The 20606-nt window shown below is 38.7% G+C and overlaps 1 protein-coding gene and 1 non-coding gene across 13 annotated transcripts in view; both read left to right on the top strand.

The window, feature by feature from the left end:
* Positions 1–2463: 2463 nt before the first annotated feature.
* ADD1 (adducin 1) overlaps positions 2464–20606 on the top strand; it is a 65378-nt gene continuing 47235 nt past the window's right edge. For 5 of the 12 annotated variants that reach the window (XM_032987346.2, XM_032987344.2, XM_032987345.2 and 2 more), the window contains exon 1: positions 2466–2608. The gene's annotated coding sequence lies outside the window, so the exon portion shown is untranslated. Of the gene's footprint in view, positions 2609–20606 lie in introns of all 12 variants that reach the window. The other 7 variants (XM_032987343.2, XM_032987342.2, XM_032987348.2 and 4 more) reach the window with 3 other exon arrangements.
* LOC116960308 lies at positions 18705–18862 on the top strand. The gene has a single exon (XR_004406319.2). It is a non-coding gene; the product is annotated as a U1 spliceosomal RNA (small nuclear RNA).

Raw genomic sequence — 20606 nt, 5'->3', positions numbered from 1 at the left:
GGTTCATATTGTACCTTTTGTTGTAGCTGTAATGCTGTAAACCCAACCGGTAAGAGTTAACAATGACAAGTTCATCATGTCTTAAATAATGCAGAAGTGCTTTTTCAGATTGTCTGTGATCCCTTATTTCTGCAGCACAGCCTACTGCTTTAGTACTTGTCAGTATGTATGTGCCCTCCCATATGTTTCTACCCATGTAATCCTACCTGTAATCCTACCTTTGCCTCTGCACCAGCGTTGCCATTCCTGCAGCTGAGTAGAGGCAGTTGAGGAACCTGCTCAGGCCAAAAACTGAACACACAAGATTCACACCGTCCTGCATCAGCTTGAGCAGTCTCGGGCTGCCAAGGCAGTTGGTTGAATGGGCTGATTCAGCAGAAAGCTGGCCTCACCCCCTCTCTCACCCCTCAATTTTTCCATCAGATTGGCCAGGTGAAACAATATCTTCTTTGGGCTCAGGATTATGGGATATGATGCAAGGGGTGGAGACAGCAGGAACCTGTGACCTTAGGCAGGTCACAGAGTAGGACAGCAGAAGAGAGGGGCAGAGGAGCACTTCTGCAGCATTTCACCATTAGAGCGAACGGGCGCCATGACAAAACGTATCCTTTGATCAGCCTAAACTGCTTGTGACAACCACACCTGGTACCTACACAAACACTTTATGCCAATGCTGCTAGGGAAAGAAATGACCCTGCCCTTCCCCAGGCCCTGGGAACTGCTGCTGTCCTCACCATCCCCACTTTCTCGGCATTGCTGGCCTTACAGCCATGCACTGAGCTGGAGAGGAAACCCATTTAATTTAAAACAAAGCAGTACTTTTTGCAGAGTTAGTTATAATATGGATCCATTCTTCCTTTTACCTTAACAGACAAGAAGAAAGAGGGATTTATGTGCTGAATGACATGGTGAGGAAAGAGAGGCAACTGAAGTGCCAAGATGAAGAGTTTTGACAGTCACCTACATGGCGGGGGAAGAGAATGCATGAGACAGGTGGCTGGACCCTCCAGGTGCAGAGCACCTGCAAATCTCCTTGAGTAGACTTTGAACAAGGACTGAAGTATGCCATCTTGTGTGTAAACACAGCCACTGGGTTTAACAGGGTTCAGCACTAGGCAGGTAATGTGTAATGTTTTAGGCTTACAACAACAGTAGAAGAAAAAAGTTCAGACAGAGTTTCTTAATTATTACTAATGACACTAACGCATGTCCTGGTGTGGGATGTTTTTGATGAGTCAGATCTATGTCCAGCAGTGTCTTGTCAGATGTGCGATAATCATTCTGTCATCACTTCACAACTAAACCACCATTTCTGGTGGTTGAATTCAGATGCAAGTTTATGTATGTGGCCTGCTTTTCCATTCTGAACAGTGAACAAATGAGGATTAACTGCCAGAAAGTGTGAACTAGGTAAGTGGAGTGTTTCCTCCATGGAAGTGCTTGGAGCAGGCTAGATTCCTCCCACATTCTAAGGGAGAGATGTTTATGGCTCCTGAAGACACCCATCAGGTTCTGCTAGCAGGAGTCTATTTTTCTTCTGATCATATGGGTAACTCAGGGGTGGGGGTACAGGTAACAGAGAAGAATTTAGTGTTTCTGAAAGTAGGTTGCCAAACCCCCAGCTCTTCCTTTGACCTGAGGCAGGCACTTTTCTATACAAAAATTTCCAAAAAGACTTGTAGAGCAGTAGTTTTAAAATTAAATATAAATGATAGTAAAAAATGTACAGGCAATAAAGATAGTTAACAGAACAAGTTAACTTTACGGTTGATGCTTTATGTGCCGTGACTAACAAACTGTGGGGTTATACTAGCCATACATAGATATCAAAAGATACAGAAAATCTAAAGGGCAGATTAATAAAGATCTAATCAGGCCTCCTAGATACAAGCTATACAATATACCTGCACACTTCCTGAATCAGGTGTACAACTTCTCATTAGACTGGAATTTAAGATCCAGAGGATATTCAACTGACTTAAATACCTTTAGTTTTGACAGATGTCTCTAACCCTCACCAACGCGGTTCTCCAGCCTGATTACTCTCGCAGGGTATCTGCACTTGTGGCTCGACCCTGACTTACTCTGAGCTCCCGGCGATTAGATATCGTCAAAGAACCCTTAACCGTAACGCTTCCTCGGTAACTGCTCGATTTTTGCCCCTATCTCTCAGCCCGCTGCAAGATAAGCTTCCCAGGCGACGCGCTGCTCCTTTCCGAAGAGACTCCGCTCCACCAGAAACCCCTTCGCTGTGCGTGGGGCTCGCCCCAACCTCTGCCTGTGTCCTTGGGGAATCCCGCGGCAGAGGCACCCCGCTGCCCGCCATTCCCCCTCCCGCCCGCCTGCCCCAGCCAATCGGGGAGCCGCTTAGTCGCCGAGCGTGCGCCCTCCAATGGGCGGCGCGGTTATTGGCCTGCGGCCTCGGGAAGCCGCACCCTGTCGGGTGGGGGCTGGGGCCGCCCGGTGGCTGTGGGGGAGGTGGCAGCGGCGCGGGGCGGAGCTGGGGCCGGCGGCGGCGGAGGCAGCGGCAGCCTCGTCAGGGGAGCGTCTGCAGCGGCCCCCGCTTCTTTTGCGCTCCCTCCCGCCGCCCTTTCTCGCCTGCCCTCGGGTGAGCGCCGTGGGGGCGGCGGGAGGGGCGTCGCCGGTAACGGGCCGGGGAGGAGGGGGGGGCGCGCGCGGCGGAGGGGTGCAGCCGTTAACGGTCCTCGTGGGGGGGAAGCGAGTGGGGGCGCAGCATTGGCGGCAGGCAGGCTGTGAGGGGGAGGCGGGCGCTGCGGAGGGGGGAGCGAGGGGCGGCGAGATGGGACTGGGGCGCAGAGGCTGGAACCAGCTTGTTTAGCTCGGGGAGAAGGGCGGGGGGGTGTCTCTGCCTTGAAAACAAGCAGCGGGGCGGGTGGGGGGGTGAGTGTGGAAAACCCAGCTGCGCGCAGGGTGCGTGCGGTGAGGGGCCGGGGCGGTGACGGGAGGGTTTCGGGTCTCGGTGAGTGGGGATGGGGTGGGGGGGCGCCGGGCTGCGGGAGCGGCTGAGGGGTGGGGGGGAGCAGGTTCCTGTCAGCCCGCTCTCGGGAGAGCCCGTCCCCACCGCGCCGAGCCGGGCGGGATGCTCCTGCAGCGGCTGCCGCCGCAGAAAGCGGCCGCTCGGCGTTTAAATCTCCATTGCACCCAAGCGATGCGTCTGCTGGCGCTTCCCCCACCGCCCTTCTGCTTCACCTGCCCCTTCTTCTAGGCTGCGAGGTGACCTGCTGATTAGACTTGGCGAAATGCGGGTATTAGAGCGTCCAAATAATCGTCCGCAGAGGACGTAGGGATGAAGGAGGAGATGTGGTGCGTTTGTGCGGTGTTATTGATTGGCGAGGTACCAGCAGCAGCAGCAGACGGGCAGTTGTTTTGTTTCGTCTGCTGGAAGGGGTATCTGTATTTTAGCATTTCCAGTGTCTGCTTTTGATACAAAATGTCACGTATCTTTCTGCACATAATTACCGCACAGTCTCTATGCTGCTTTTAAGGTTGATTCTTAATCTACATTGTCTTCAGTTAAAACTAGCAATTAGGGAGGGGGAAAATCCAGTCAAGCTGGAAAAATATCCATGGCTGTGATGAGGTAGGGGCTAGGAATAGCACTGGGTTTAAATCTTTTATGAGATACTGCTGTAGGTCAGTGGTGTAAGCTCATTGCTGGTTTTGTTTTATTCTCTGCTTTTGGAAAGTTGCTATAGATCGTAACATGATCATATGCCAAAAGTATTCCATTTTCATGCATGATAATTTATTTCTTTATATGGAGCTTTACAAAACATGTCTACCTTTAGCTTATGAAATCTCGTACTGCAACTACTGCTATATAATTTCTTTATGCTTTGCCGAAAGCTACAGGTACCTCCATGCACACAGGCTATTTGCAGCTCTGGGGTCTTGTAATGTGACTGAATGTGCTAACAGCCTACTCGGCTGTTCTTAACTGCTGCAAATTTGTCTTTTTTATATAACAATTTAAAAATAAAAATAGTTTCTAAAATAGGCTTCCATTTTTCTGTATTAAATTGATTGATGTAACAATTCTGTGCCTCAATAAGGAAATACTCTTTTTAGAGCTGTTGCATAATAAGTGAGGAAAAAATGCAACTGTAGACTGGACTTCTGGAGCAAGTGGCTTTGGTATTTCTTTATGCTCAGTAAGAAGATTTGATGTGATCATATAAAAATGGTCTTAAGTGAACATAATGTTCTATGTAGTTTTCCTCAGTTACAGAATTTAAACTTGGTAATTTTCTTAAGAGAGTTTTGAGGAAGAGACAGTTGCAAGTTTTTACATCTTTGCTGTAGCAAGATAATATGTGTATTACTATATTTTCATGTTTAAGTATCTTGTATTTTTACTGGAGTTCTGTTTTCTTTGTGAGGTTCCATACTGAGGATAGCAAGTTTTGGCTAAAAAGAACTGTGTTGCCTGAATATTTTCTTTTTATGGTTGATTGTTATAAAATGGTGTGAGAAGTCTGAATATTTGTGCTTCATCTGAAACAAGCACTTTTGTTAGCATGCTGTGCCAGTAAGTTTATGACTATGGTTCACTAATGCTGTAGAGTGAAGAAGGTCATTTACTGAATCAGTATTTTTCTGTGACAGTTCTTTCTAGACATCTCCAACAGAAAATGACTCAACTCTTCTCATTCTTTGAGATTCACCATCAGTATTAAATGTTATTTTGCATGTATGAAATTGGATCGTTTGAGATTATGTGAACAAACCCATTTGAGCAATGAGAAACTTTTACAGCAGTAAGGATAAAAAAATTCTTCAGCCCCATTCAAGTCTCAGTTTTTGATGAGTAGCTTCCCAGCATGAAGCGCTTTTAACAAGTCCTGTCACCCAACATCCCATGACTTGCTATAGGAGGAAAGAGCTGAATTTTGAAGCAGCCAATTTTGTTAATAAATAGAATAAAACATTACAGCTGGAGGTTTCAAACTAGGGGAAGGATGCTTAGCATGTTGATCACTAGTAAGCATACAGCTTCTATGTGACAAGTGCTTTTGAACTCTGAGGAGGCTAGACGGTAAATCTTGTACCCACTGCTTTTCTGAGTTGTAGAAATAGTTTTCTTAATTAAAGAACTATACCAGTGGTGAATAGTGAGTAATTTCTCAATCCCAAACTGTTGCTATGCAAGTGAGCCAGTCCTGCTTTGAGGAAAAAATTCATAGTAACAAAACTTGCCCACTACTTTTATGAAGGAGAGTGTATCAGAAGTGCCACTTCTGTTGTGCAGGGAGAACACCTGAACATGGAGTATTAAAATAATGCTAAATTTCTGATTTTGATGGCTTTTAAATTAGAATTTATCCTTGGACCATGCTTCATGGCAGAAAGCAATCTCTGAAATAGCACTGTATTAGTAATTCATACTGTAACTAAATCTTTCTTAGACACTTTTAGAGTGGTAGATGTTTTATATTTAAAAAGGGATTTTGAGCAGGTACGAATGTAAGTTTAAACTGCTGATTCAGTTGTGCAGGTCATTTGATGTTTGCTGAGGAGCCTGTCTAAAACTCTTCTGCTAAATTATACATCTTCCATAGTAACAAAGAAAAATGTTTGGTTTTGGTTTTGTTTTTTTTTTTTAAATAGTATAAATTCTTAGATTAACCGAGTTATACAGTTTTCATTCATGTAGTTTAATCAGCCATCTCAGGTGAATAGGAAAACATTACCTAGTCTTGCCATTTATTCAGCATTTCTTTTAGAAAATACTCCTTTTTGGTAGGGCTGAGAACAGTAGCTGTACAAACCTGTTGGTAAAGAAAGGTGTTAAATGTGAATCATGTAATCATGTGAATCAGCTGATTTACTGAGGAAAGCTTTTCATTAGAGGTAGTAATGCTTAAAAAGTACCGGTTATACAGATATTTTGACTGTGATAATTTTTACTTTAAAATTACCCTTTTCTATTCTTACTTTATCACTTTGAAGCATTGCATGTACATTAACGGGGTTCTGTAGTAATTTAATGGCATGCCCAACATAACTTTATGGTAACATTTGTTACCATCTCAGTAAGCATCTGTTGTTTATTGAAAATAATCTTGATAATCTTTAGTCAAATTGAGGCAAATAATTGGTTTCTTTCCTCACTAGTCAGAGGATGTTGTTTACTGTGATCTTGTCAGTTCAGAAATTTTAGTGGTTAGTAGTTGCAAAAGTTGTAAGGGCAGAGACTCCAGGAAACACCCTTTTTAGAACTACTGCTTTTCAAATCACATATGAGCTGAGTTGTCATGAGAGCCTCAGTTTAACTTTCTAACCAACGGTCCTTTTTTGAGTAAAGGTTAAGTATTGCTGTTTGGGGAATTTTAAAGTCTAACTGTTCTTCATTTCAGGGCAAATTAAGTTTTAGTGTAGAGGAGCATTTGAGTTTACTACTACCAGTGAAGCTGGCTGACCTCTATGTATGCTTGCTGATTTTGCTGGACTGACTCTTTGTCCGTTAAGAAACTGAAAATGTCGTCCTTGGAGGCGTAGCCAAACAGGAGTAACAACTTCATCACCTTCCTAACTTCCTTCTTTTGACCTTGCTTATTAGATTGCAGTTTGAGAAATGATCTCTGCCTGCTCTGTCAGATGCAGTTTTTAGTGAAAGATCAACTTTTCAGCCTCAGATCAGTTGTGTTGGCAAGTGGGACATCAAAAGCATTTTTCACTATCACTTATTTGAGTGGTTTTCCCTGTAGATTAATTAAAAATCAACATACATGAAAGACCATTTCAATTCAGTTTTAAAAATGGGATTATTAAGAGCTATACTGTAAAATTGGGAATTAGGATTTGGAGTTTCCCTTCTCTTCAGACTAATCAAATACTCCTTTGCATATTTAATTGACATATTGGGTTTTGTCTTTTAAAATTACTGATTTTTTTATACCATATGTTATGTATGGTTTTCAGATCTTGACTCGTGAAATCTGAAAAGATAGGGACTAAAATATTTCAGAGTTCTGATACTTTCTTTTTCTTCCATATACCTAATTGAATTGCTGAAAAGGGATCATGGAAAACAGTGAGCTGTAGAGGCAGTTAATTAGTAACACTTTATGGTATTTTTGATACTTTAACATCAAATGAGTAGATAAATATTAAGCTGTGGTACATTTATGCACCTAAGATTGGGGGGAAATAAAATTACTATACCTAAGATCATCTTGTTTTTTGTTTGGAGTCAGTAAAAGCAACTCTAGACTAAAAACTATAATTTGACTTGCAGCCATAGAAACTTATTTTAGTTTATTTTGGGTTTGTTTTCCTTTTGTATGTACAAATTTCGAATTCTTGTTGTGGTGTTTTCTATGGTTTTTATCTCTGTCTTGTTTTAGATCTTGAATCTTGAGAGGTCTGATACGCTATTTCAGCTTTATTATAGCTAACGCCAGATTAAACCAGCAAGTGTCTGGGAAAAACCTGGACCCATGAAGATTGTCTTCCGTGGGTTTTTTGTTTGTTTTTTTGTTATATACTATTGACCATAAAGTTACTGGTCCTGCATTGTGACTGTGGAAGTGAAGGATAAGGCATACTTTGAGTTTAGTTGTCTTTTAACAGATGAAACAATTTCTCCAGCTACTGTCACTACAAAATATTGCTGAAAATCTATAAAGCATATATGTGCGTGAAACATCCATTCCATCTAAAATTCAGCAAAAGATGACATTGCTGCATTGTTTTTCTTCCAAAAAATATTGTCTAACAAAGCTTTGCATAGTAATCTTGAATCAGCACTGCTTAAAGTATTCCAGAGTTAAAGAGACTTACTTTTTCTCTTCAACTTCTGAACCTGTTAGTTACATTCAGCTAAATTTAACAGGAAAGTGGTGACTTCAAACATGCAAAGTTTCTGGCAGTAATGGGATAATCTGATGCCTGGATTTGTACCCCCACTAAGAGAGGGGCATGGCTCCTGATTTGTTTTGAGGAGCAGGAGCATCTGGTTGTGCAGCCCTTATACCCCAGCTGGCCTGTCAGTACAGGGGTAGCTCTGAACAAGTTGTTGTGTATTTTGCCACTTGCAGGGCCAGCCTGGCTGGAGCAGTGCTCAGTGAAGGGTGGAGCAAGGATGGACTGCTGCAGGACACATGGGGGAACATAAAGACTTGGGCTAAAAAATAATAAATAGGGATGCATAGAAGACTTCGGTTGGTAGGAAATAATACTTCACTTGTTCCGGCTCTTTCTTTAGGTGCTTTCAGTGACTGATTTTCAGGTAAAATTCTATACAACTAAAGTGTTGCTTTAATTTTAAATGTCACTAAGTTTCCGTATGATTTGAATAACAGATTCAGTGCAAAGCACAAGATTCTATTTTGAGTCCAAAGTGAATTTTGTTTCCTTAACTGTGGTTATAATTTATAAGCCTACTAGTATATATAGCAAGGTGTGGGGTTTTGTTTTTGTGTTTTTTTTCCCCTCCCTCTTGAACTCAAAGTAAAATTTATTGGATGGTGAGTTTTCAAAGATGTTTTGGTTATAACTGATAAGTTGGAGGCATTTCAGAACAACTTTATATCTGTTGTGAGTGAATTAAGGATGAAGATGTCAGGAAAGTGATGTTTTCGTAACTTACTTTTCATAAAGTGTTGGTGGCAGGAAGCATACAGTAAGAATTTATTTGGTTATACAGAACACTTGTGGTACAGTATTAAGTTATTTTGGAATCTGTTAATATACAGGAAAAATAAATCAATAATGATCTTAGATTTTTGCTTAGATCTCAACTGTACAGAAGAAATTTTAATTTTTTTTTCTGTTTGCTCATATAAGGATTTAGGTAAAAAGTTATTAAATTCTTGAGAGGTTTCCCAAAGCAAGTGAATCATACATGGATTGGATGGAAAGGGAGATAAAATATATATTCTTACTCTAAGGGAAAGCTATTATATCTTTCATGTGTCTAGGAAAGGTGGTGGATTTCTGTGCCTTGGACTCAGAGAGGACCATCCCGTTGTTCTCTTTGATTGCTGCTATTTGTATCTGAATGTCTGCTTGTGTGATTTTTTTCCCCCTTTCAATCTACTTCAGAACCTGCACTAATCTTGATGCTGCTGAGTTATGTGGATCATTTTATACTGATCTTGCCTTTCTCCTGGAAGGAGAGGATGTTTGTGATTGCAGCATAGGGTGGGACTTCTGGTTCTGTCATAGTCCTTATTGTTGATCTAGGACACTTTCTTTGACTCAGTTGCTGTCTGTTAATGGAGATGTTGATTTAAGGACAAGGAAACCCCAGTTAAGATGCAGTATCCTTGCTTCACAGTTACGGAATGATAGTCCTTCCCGTATCCTCCAGTTTTCTGTCACTGCAGCAACTTGGGGAGGAGCCAAGACCAGAGAACACAGTGAACAGTTTGCACAAATTGGAAGGAAGGTAGTCTCTCAAACTGTTCTCTGGCCTGCCCAGCCACCAGAAAATAAAGAGCATTTTGGCAGCTGGTCAATGAAAGCCAGAAGTGGTGAACAGAAGGCTTTGAAGCATGGTTAAAATCTGAATGTCAGCCAGAAAAGCTGGACTTAGACAGTCTTGCAAATTATGAGGGCAGCCTTATTAACTGAACATTCTGGAGGGTGGAAGAGTTGCCTGAGGCTTGGAGTCTTTGTGGGTCAATACTTACCACTAAAGGGGGGGGGACATCCCTCCATGCCTCAAGCAAAGCTCGCAATGCCAAAAATAAACTTCTTTTAGCTGCATTTGCTGCTTAAGCTTAATGGGTTTGGGATCCCATCTAATGGGAGTGGGCTAAAGTGTTGGAATAGCTGGTCTCCCCAAAAGACTGAGACTACTATTTTTTTTGCAAACATTAACATAAGTACAGTGTTTATTGATACTGGAATAGTGTCCATTATGGTAATTATTTTTAAGCATTTATTAAAACAACCCCAAAATACAAAGAATGTTAAAGATTGCATAATGAAAAGAGATGTAAGTAATTAGTTATTTAGGATATCCTGAGTTTTTTATAATGTCACCTTTTTAAAGAGCTTAAGTTTATTTCTGCACTCCCTGGTTTTCATGGTATTAAGTCATTACTGTGTTCATGCATATTGTTGAAATGTGTTAGTTCTATAACTGAACTGTATTTTCAGAAATTCATTACACCTTCAAGTCAAATGGGGGCACATTACTGCACATTTTCAGTAACGTAGTTATTGGAGTCACTTAATTAAGAATGAGGCAGATTTTGAATGCCTCTTTTTCTTTGCAGACCTTTAATCAGGACTAAGCATCTTCCCAAATAGTACTGTATTTGTTACCAGTTACTGGTTTGAAGACATGTTGTGATACCAAATATTTAGTGATAGAAGGAAAAGGTGAGGCCATTCAGTCTGAAATTTGTATTTGCTACTTTACTCCTTGTACTACAGTTTTTGCTTGTTTAATTTAATCCTTAATTTGATGTGTTAATTATTAATGAATAGGATAAATTCAGTTCATTTGACTGAAACCCAAATCTAAATTTATTCTTTCAAGGATTTGATGAGTTGAGAGAGTAATCTGGTAATTTTCTCCTCCCTCCTCTCTGTTGCTATAGTAATCCTAAATTTGAACCTTGTTTCTGCAGACCTTTTTTTTCCTTCAAGTAAGTTTTGTAATAGCTGTGCAGTATGTTCTCAAACCAAAATACTGATAACACAGGTTTTGTTGTTGTCTTTTGTTTTTTTCATTGTGATGTAACATCTGAGGTAAAGCTGAAATTAAGCAGGTTTAACTTGCCTTCTCTAGCTCTGTGGAGACCCTGTGACATTAAGCTTTTTATTCGTGTTTTAGGCATACGTCATTTAGGGAGAAAAAAAGGCAGAGGCCCAGCTAAAGCAAAAAAAGACCCATACCTCACTACGAGTGTCACGGAAAGCTGTTAATAATTGTAATTCTAGAAAATGAACATTCAAATTGCAAAAGCCATAATGTAGTTTAGCATCCAAATGTTCTTGCAATTCTAGTTTTACAGCAATGCTCCGGGCTTATTTGATGAGGTGCTTTCAGCTACTACTGGCATGGCTGAACTTCTGATACAGCAATATATGCAGATAATTCTGGCAACTGTGTAAAATACTGTGCTCTTACCAAACTTTTTTTTTATATATATATGAAAAAGTGGAGATACAAGATCTAACAAGGTTAATAGCAAATTGAAGAGAGGGGCATCAGGAGTAAGCAGAAAACCTGAAAAAGACTGCTCACCTATCTTATCAGGAAGCATGGCAACAACGAAAGAAGACTAAAAATATTTTAGATACTGCTCATAGACTGCATGAAAATTTTGCTTTAATTTTCATTGAAGACAGTTTTGAAAACATGCACAGTGGCAAATAGATCTTACTGAAGTGAGGTTATAAAAATGATTTCCATAAAGATAAAGTTGAACTTGGAGGGTGCAGATCAGTGGGACTATGTAATATTTACTCTGGAATTTTGAAGTAGGTGGTCTGTGTAATTAGGCGCTCAGTTTTAAGAATTGATATTAAAAGTCAAGGCAGAAGGGTATTGGATGGCTGGTGAGCAGCAAAAGTAGTCACTATGTTTAGAGGAAAACATGGTTGGGGATAGTTACTACATCATTAATGTGACCTTAATACAGGGACTTGTTTAAGTTTGGAAAGAGAAGCTGTTCTATGTGGAGGATGCAAAGGGGGTATGAAGTGATACAGATAGAGGAAGACAGTGAAATCTAATGGCTTTTTTTATGAGATACGTGACTTCTTGGAGAGGGTACATTAGAGCTGACCTGTTTTAACTTGGGAGTCATATAATGTGTAGTAACATTTAGTGTAAAAACTAGTGATGTTTCTGTGAAAATTGATTAAAAAATGGTGACAGGAGTATGGGTAGAACTGGATGACCGGAAGATGGTGTATTGGAAGTACATTAGTAGTGTAATTTGTCAAGGATTTTGAGATGTAGTATTTTCATTAAAAACATCGATGCATTCCTACTTCTTATGTCAATCTCGTGTTTTCTCATCAGGTGTCAAGTATTATCAATACAAAAGATGGTTTCAAAGAGAACGATGTTGAGACCTTGAGATACGATCAGTAGAAAAGGGAGTCCTATTTAATAGCATTTAAAAAAATTAAGATCTTAGAACATTTCAGGATGACTAACCTATCAAATTTAGCAACTGTGAGAAGTATTAGTATAACAAATACACTGTTGTTGCCCTACTAATATTTTCCTTTAAAGAAGTAAAGTGGTATTGACTTTTTTTCTGGTACTGGTAAAACCTTATCTGGAATATTGTGTCTAATTCCTATCACCTGCCATCAAGTAAGAAGGGCATTTGGACTGGAAGAGGTATGGGGACTTGATTCCTAGAGTGACTAAGGGAATGGAGAATTTGCTCTGTAAGCGGGACTCAGAGTGTCTTGTTTGATCTGGGAAAAGAAAACATGAAAGAGGTTGCTCTTCATGAAAATATGAGTGAAACAACACAGGTGGGTTAAAAGAGCTTCTTAAGCATGAGGTATGAGAACAAATGGGTATAAACTATCCAAGAATAAACCTATTTTGGAAATTAGAAAAGATGGTTCCTAAGCAACCGAGGCACAGAAATCTGCAACATCCTTCCCTAAGGAGTAGTGGAATAAGATTGTCTTTAAGGTGGAGCTGGTTAGCTTATGTAAGGCAGGGGGGATATAATGTAGTTTTCCACAGTACCTTAGGATTTAACTCCTTGACCCAGAATATCCGTTTGTTCTTGTGATTCCTGTCTTGTTAGTCAAATATGATACAGTGACTTGATCAGATACTGTCAGAGACCAGGAGGTACATAGGTAGTCTGTTTCTTGGACAAATAGACCAGTTGCTTTCTGAGGTATACACATGCTTATATCAAGGGATAATAAATGTTAGACAAGTAGGATGTTTTAAATAATGTTCTATGTAATACGCTACACTTTATCTTATGTAGTGGATATATGTTATATTGTGCATTAAGAACCCCCAAATCAACACAGAGTAATTCAACAGATTTAGTAATGAGCCAGGTATTGTCGTCTTCTCGTGCTGTCCTGTGTGATTGAGGGAAGCTGCCCACAAGTCCACAGCTACATCGTCTTCGTATTTCTCTGAGAATTCTCCTTTGAACTGTTTAAAAAAAAAAAAAAATTATGCATGCTGAACAGTTGATGTGAAAAGCCTGTGTACCATCTTGCTACATATTGCCCTGATGTTCCTGTGTATTGTCCAAAGACTCTGTCCATCTAATAAGCTTGGAATGTAATTTTTTGAGGGAGCATTGTGCTTGTGTTTGCACTGATGAGAGACACTCCCATATCTCTGCATGGTAGATGATTGGTGGTTTTAAAGGAGACTTGACAAAGAAAAGGGTTTCTACTGCCTTCTTCCTGACAGAAAGACACTAATTGGTAAGTTGGGGAACTAATGTTGCCTGAGGTTACAATATTTTTCTAATTTATTAAATTGTTATGACATGTTAAATCATGCTTTAATTCCTGCTGAGGTATTTCAGACCCAAGAGGGAACTTACAAACACTCACTTGTGCAATTGTTTCATCTATATCAGTAGTGTATGTTACTGGATATATTTTTTATATGAACAGAAACAGAGGCAGAAATAGAGTATCTGCTGTATAGTTTTCTATTCTATAACTATGCCTTGCTTACTCTTTCTAAATATTCATCTAGAAAGCTTCCTTTTTGGAAGGAAGTTCAAGCATGGAAAGCAGTTTGGTTAGGACAGGCTAGAAAAGTAATGATATTTGAAAGGTTCCTTCCTGACTTTGCTTAATGTGTATTATTGACTTCCCTTCAGCTGTTAGATGAATTTCCTGTTGATTTTAGATATAAATAATTGTCAAACCAGTGTCTGTCCTGTCTGTGTGCTTAATTAGATTTCTTTATTCACAAGTTTAACAGTATTTCAGTGTTTTCAGAACTAATGTAGAAGTCTGAGAACTAGATCTTATTCCTTTAAATTGCAGTATTCACACATAATGATTAATGTGAATGGTAAATAATTACGTAGGCATAACATCAGTTACTTAAATGGCACTTTGCAGATGGCTAAGTGTTAATGTTAGCTAAGTTACATCCCAAAATGGAATTTTTGAGGGAAAAATGCTTGACAGTTATAATTTTGAAAGCTAATAAATAGTAGTTAATACTTTAAAGCTTGAGGAAGTGTTCACTATTATATGAATATTTATTTAATCTACTGTATTATTTAGGCATTCTGTCTTGTCAATTACTGTTAAACAGGTGTGAACTAGAGACAGTCTCATATATTAAAAAAAATCCAAAGTCTGAAACTAGCAGTAGGCTCCAAAGAGTGGATGATTTAGCAGATGTCATCTTAAAGCTCTTGGAATGAGAATATATGTAGGAATACTGGTATTTTGGAAAAAATGTATTAATACATGTGCATTAAGAAAGCTATAAAAGTTGATTATTTTGACTTTTTGTTCTGAAAATATGTTTTTCAGTTAGGCTGTATAGATTTATTCTGGCAACTGAAAAGGTGCCAGGTTAAATTAAATAATGTTATTGCCTTGGAGTGATAGCAATAATAGAAATAATTACTGAAAAGCCAAGCTTTTTTTTCCTCATTTGCTTAATGGATATGATGCTGGAAGTGTATCAGTTTCCGCCTTCTGGTGAACCGGGTAACTTGTTTTTTAACTGAAAATATACTATTAAACACTGTAGAGAAGGAAAAGGCTTTCTGGCTTTATATGCATTTTTTAGATTTTTTTAAAAATTCATTTAGCTGTCAAAACTGAAGCTGAGTATTGCTCAGTTGTCTTAAATTGACGTAATCTTTTATTGTGTGGTCTAGAATAGCATTCCCTGAAGATGTCACCTATGCTGTAGCTAGTTCTGAAAGGGATGCAGTCAACGTTGGAGTAACTTATATTTTCAGCAGCATATTCAGATCTGGCATTTTGGTTTCTTATTTTGTATGAGAGTCATGTTGGTTAACTTTTTAATGTTGTGTCATGTTAGCAAGTGACACACTTTTTTTTAAGTGTTCTTAGGGGTGTATTTTTCATGTTGTCGTCATGACTCATGAACGCATAAAATCTAAACTATTTTATAAACTGAATATGCATGTTGACATACAGTTTGATCTTTGTAGAATAAGTCAGAAAAATCTTACTTCACCCACTCCCCCCAAAGAAGAGTGAATGTACATCCTTTCCAAGATTTGTTGGATTAGATTAGTTTCCCTGTGAAAAATGTTAAGGAATAGTTAGTATAGACAGGAGCATCTGCACAGAACAGGTTTGTGTCAGGGAGATACAGTACAATGACTAGATAATGGGCTGTCCAGATTTTCCCATTAATTTCTTCCTATATGATGAAAGATCTAGAATACTGAAACAAATAAAATTTGAGATAAGTCATATATAGGTTGCTTGAGACTTGGAGGAGAGCAAGGAACCTGGGGTTGACATTGGGAAAGATCAGGCATAAGGTTGATAACAATGAGAATAATTTAAGCATAGTGAGATATATTGCTGTTCTCTGCCACTGAACATCAAAAAGCCATCTGGTTTTTAGTGATGTTCATTGGAGGTTCATGAAATAAAGGGGAGGGAAATTTAAAGTGTTTTCTGTTTGTTAGCTAGTCTAAAATTCTGTGGTAATGTCTGGTACTAATAGGAAAGAAAACAGTGGTCAAATATAAGGTGGGAGAGAAAGTTAAGGTTGGTTTCTTTTAGGCAAGACATGAGAAAAAGAAATTGAAATAGAACAGAAATAAATTGATACTGTAAGGTCAGAAACAGTTTTAAAAATATGGATTATATTACACAGCTGAATTCTCTAGGATATCTTACATATGTGTAAAACGCTGTTTTAAAGTCACATTCTGCATTAACTTGAGAGACTGCTATGAGGTATTGTTATGGTCAAGAGTTTAGCACAGTGCAAAGTGAGATGTTTTATATCAGTTATACAAGGAATTTAAAATTTATGTAACTTTTTCTGGTGTAATCAATAAATCACTGCAAATGAGTGTGTGTTATACTGTTCTAAAAATTGCACACTGGCTATGGTTAATCAGGGTATTTGGAGATTTAAACCACTAGTTTGATTGAGTTTAGCAATTTTTGCCCTTTTAGAGAAAGTTTTGATGTTTGCTTATAAAAATCCAAATGGTTTTTACTCTGGCAGATACAAAAACTCTTTGTATACAAAAGAGAATGCTGCAGAATCTCTTCCTTATTAAATCAGGGAAGTTGACTAAATAAGCATCAAGCTTAATATTAGAGTATTAAAATTGCCAGACTTTTGGTTTAAAAAAAAAAAAATATATATCTGAAGCTACTAATTTTTGGCTCCAAGATAGCTGAAGTTGAATGACCTATATAGACTGCATATATCTTGTGTGGGGACTTCTGGGAGAGACGTGATAGAATATATTGTTGTCTGGATGTGCATAGAAAAGTAATATTTTTATGTAATAATGGGGTAGTAAATGTCACATTGTGTGGCCCTATAGAATACATTTTTGTAGGATTTCTGTTGGATTTCATAAGCTTCACTGGATGCTTTGTTACTGAACAATTCCAACAAAGTGGGAATTGCTTGTGGCCTAATATGAATTTAAGTATGTGGACATGTTAGATCGTATTGAAATCCCTTAAGGGTAGGAGCTTCTATTGAACAGATCTGATTGCAGGTTTGGATGGGGGAACTTGTTTACAACTTACCTACCCATGTCTGTTATCCAGCTCACACTGGGACCACACACACAGTTGTGTAGGCTCAGCCATACAGCAGGCACAATGTGGGAATAGCTGTCAAGGAAGAGTTTGAAAATGACATTGTACTGCTGAGAAAGCATGATATACTTAGAAAATATGGAAACAAAGACAGTGTAGATGTTTCTACATATAAAATAATACTGTTGTAAAAACAAGTACCACAATACAGCTCTAATGGAAGTGATTATTGTTTTCATTTCACACAGTTGTTTTGCCCATCTCCTTGGAGAGCTGTTTACCAACTTCTAAGGTTTTGTTGAGATCAGTTGGACTTCATATGGGCAGAAACTGCTGGCATGTATCTGACTGCATGCTGTTTGGGAAATAGCTGTAAAAGCTGGGTTTAGAATTCTGGCTTTGAATACAGTGTGCATGTCACTGTTTTGCAATTTCTGATGCCAGTAGCCTTTCAATGAACTTGAGAGAACTGTACGTACGTATTTCAGGAATAAAATAGTGGCAGTAAGGTTTCTAGAAAGAGTTCATTTTACAACTTGAGTCAGGGATGAAACTACTTGGTCTGTGCTGTGTGGATTATTTGTGATCTTTATCTAACTCTGATTTGCCACCTTTATGTATCCTTGATGTTCATTATTTTAATTTAAGTATCTGTTTCTGGGATTATAAACCCAACACTGGCTAGATGTGATTTTTAGAACATAGTGGGGGAAGGTTTCTCATTATTACTAGGTAAACATAAGGTGTACTTTGCTTTGGGAAGTTCTCTAGCTACTGGGAGTGGTAACATTGAAGGATGGAGAACATTTTGTCCATGGATAGATGAATCACTTGGATAGGAACCTGTGTAAAAATCAATAATAAAGACAATATGATGGTCAGTGGAGTTGCTTTTAGACAACCAATAAGATGACAGATGTGTAGAAAGATCACTTTTTCACTATTAACCTCCAGCGTTTGTCAACTAAAATAATCCTTGCCTAAAGATGTTAGTCTTTATGGATGGATAGTGTTCAGTTTAATCTGGAAGCATGAGTGTGTGTAGAACAGGAGCCTTTCATGTTTTATGTTGGGACTTGAATTCAGTAAGTGCAGAATGCACAGAAGTATGATTTCAGTTTTCTTTGGTTTTAGTAATGGTTTTAGTTTAGTTTTGGGAAACATTCTAGTCATGCAGAACTACTGTGACTTTTGGGTACTTTGGTGTGCACCTCTGTCTTTACCTAATGTTTGAGGCTGAACCTTAAGATAGGATTTGTGTGTTTGGAGATGGTTCTCTCAAAGCTGTGTGTGGAAGAGCAGAAGGGAGAGTTGATGTATGTCCCCGAGGGTCTCAGACTCAGACCCAAAATGTAAATGCATCCAGCTTGGCCTCTTCAGTGAAGACAACCTTTATGAATGGGCCTTCTTTGTAACAGCAGAGCAGAGCATGTGTTGTTCTGTCAATTAACTAGACTGTGGTATGTGAGCCTCTACAGCCGTTCGAGTAACAGAGCAAGTATCAGGCTTGGATTAGTCATTGTCCTCCTGTAATACAAATAGAATCTTTATGCCATGGTTTGTGCACATCCTTTTGTGTTTTGCTCATTCTCCTTTTTTCTGTTGAATCTTCAGCTGAGTAACATAACGTTCTGGAGACTGGAACGGTCCTAATTAAGAAATAGGCCTAGCAGAAAGTGTGAGAGTGGCTATGATTCTTTAAATGTTAGTTTGGGCTGCTGTAGACAATTGGGTTTGATTCTGAAAGTAACTTCACTAAAATGGCCATTAAATGCTGTGTTCGCATGATCTACAGTGACTGGAGAAACTGGACTACTGCATTTCTCCCCAGATATAATTCTGAAACCCTAAACCCTGTAGGGTGAAGTAAGTAACATCTTTTTGTCACTGTCAGGTGAAAACAATGAGAATCTCAGCTGGAAGATAAGTTCTGGGTTTGCAAAATGTTAATTTATGCAGACATAGTCAGTTGTGCAATACTTGTCTGACAAGGGAGACGGCATGATCAGGAAGATGGTTTTCTCATGGTGTTTCATCTCTTACCGTGTGGGTGTGCATGGCCCTTGAGGTTTACCCAGAAGTAGGAAACATGACTGCATAATTTTGGGGTGGGGAGTGCATTCACACGCCCCTGGGAAAAAGAAAAACAGAAATGAGTTGCTCCTAAAATAGAGTTCATGGAGGTTTCTTGATGTGCTATTTCCTAATATGGAACAGTCTAATACAGGAAAATGAGTTCCAGTAAGACTTTTATCCATAGTTTATATGGCTTTAATCTGTAGATTAAAGTTGTCAAGAACATTCTGAGAGATGGAAAGCAGAATGCTCTTGGATTTGGGAACTCTGTAATGCGTTGAACTTTGTCTTACTGTCACTTCTAAGATGTCTATGTAGATAGTGTTAATATCCTTTATATAGGGCATGTATTTAAAACACTCCTCAGAAATTTTTAGTTTAGGGTGGATAAAGGATGGTGTAAACCATTTTGTTGTCTTAAAGTTTTTCATCTACCTGAAGGACTTATGTGGTGGTTAATCAGGCATTTGTAAAGGAGTTTTTGAGTTTGAATAAATCTGGCTGTTAGTTGTTTTATTTGGAAATGGAATGACAATGCATATTTGCAGCTCACATTTCAAAGTTGTTTTTATGAGCAAGTGCAGTATAAAATCTCATATGGAAAGTTTATGTCAAAAATAATAATTAGGCTTGCATTCTCCAAATATTTGTTTCCTTCCGCATACAGGCTTTTAAAATTTTATCCGATTCTGCTGTGTCAAGAGACTAAATTGGACTCATAATTTATCCGGATTTCCATCCCTGCCTCCCCCATCAAAAATGGGAGGTGCTGTAAAAGAACAGGGGGGTGCCACCTAGAGAAGCCTCAGCTGAACATGAATGAGAAATTGATGAAAAATTCAACATCTCTACTGTCTGCATCTGCCTAATTCAAACCTACTTGAAATCTCTGGTCTTCATATTAGCCTCTACCTCATTAATGTACTTTGATTCACTCTCTTCTAGCTCAAACTGGTGACGCACCCATCAACAACATTTGTGCTTCTTACATATCAAACTTGCTGGTTCCAGCATAATGCCTGCACACTCTCTAATCACTGTGGCAATTTCTGAATTACTAGGGTTCTCTGCCAGAAAATAATGGCTGAATTCATGCATCTAGTCATGAATATTTAGGTTAGTTCTGTCTCAAAAATCTCAATCAACCAGTCTCATAATAATGCAGGATTTTTTTTCTTGGGCATTTGCTGTAGGATCTCCAAAGTTATAGGTATATTAATCATGAATTCATCAAGAAACAATAAGCTCACCTTGTGGCTCTGTTGCTAAGGTGTGGCCCACATTGTTATTTAGCCTCTTCATCCTTCTTTTTTGTGATTTCATAATCTTTTGGAGCAGCTATGGTAATTGCTTTTAGCTTTTTTAACATTTCCCAAAAAGCGTAAAGAAATTCACATAATAATTGAATTTTATTATTGGGTCTTTACATAATTTTGAGTAGCAACAAATGCTACCAGAACATATTTAAGATTTATCATGTCATTGCTAGCAAATCCACTAACAAAAATGGAATATTTCATAAAAAAAAAGACAGTTTTAGGTTACCTCTGATTCAGATAAAAACTGCATAAGTATAAGCTCTTAAAAAAAAAAAAAAAAAAGTGGGGAGTATATGTCAACCTCTCTGAAAACTAATTATCACTGTTGACAGATAAACAAGTTAGATTTTTTTTTTTTCCCAAGACCTTGTACCTCAGAGCAGGAGCTCAGAACAACACAAGAAAATTTAATGAATGGGATATCTTAGCATAACCAAAATAGGTATCACTTAATACAATCTAACATTAGTGACATTGTTCCTT

This window comes from Tyto alba, unplaced genomic scaffold, assembly GCF_018691265.1.
Source record: "Tyto alba isolate M040663 unplaced genomic scaffold, T.alba_DEE_v4.0 Super-Scaffold_6, whole genome shotgun sequence".
Classification (NCBI taxonomy): domain Eukaryota; kingdom Metazoa; phylum Chordata; class Aves; order Strigiformes; family Tytonidae; genus Tyto; species Tyto alba.
Note: the sequence above shows the minus strand (reverse complement) of the source record. Positions and strands in the feature narration are given on the sequence as shown.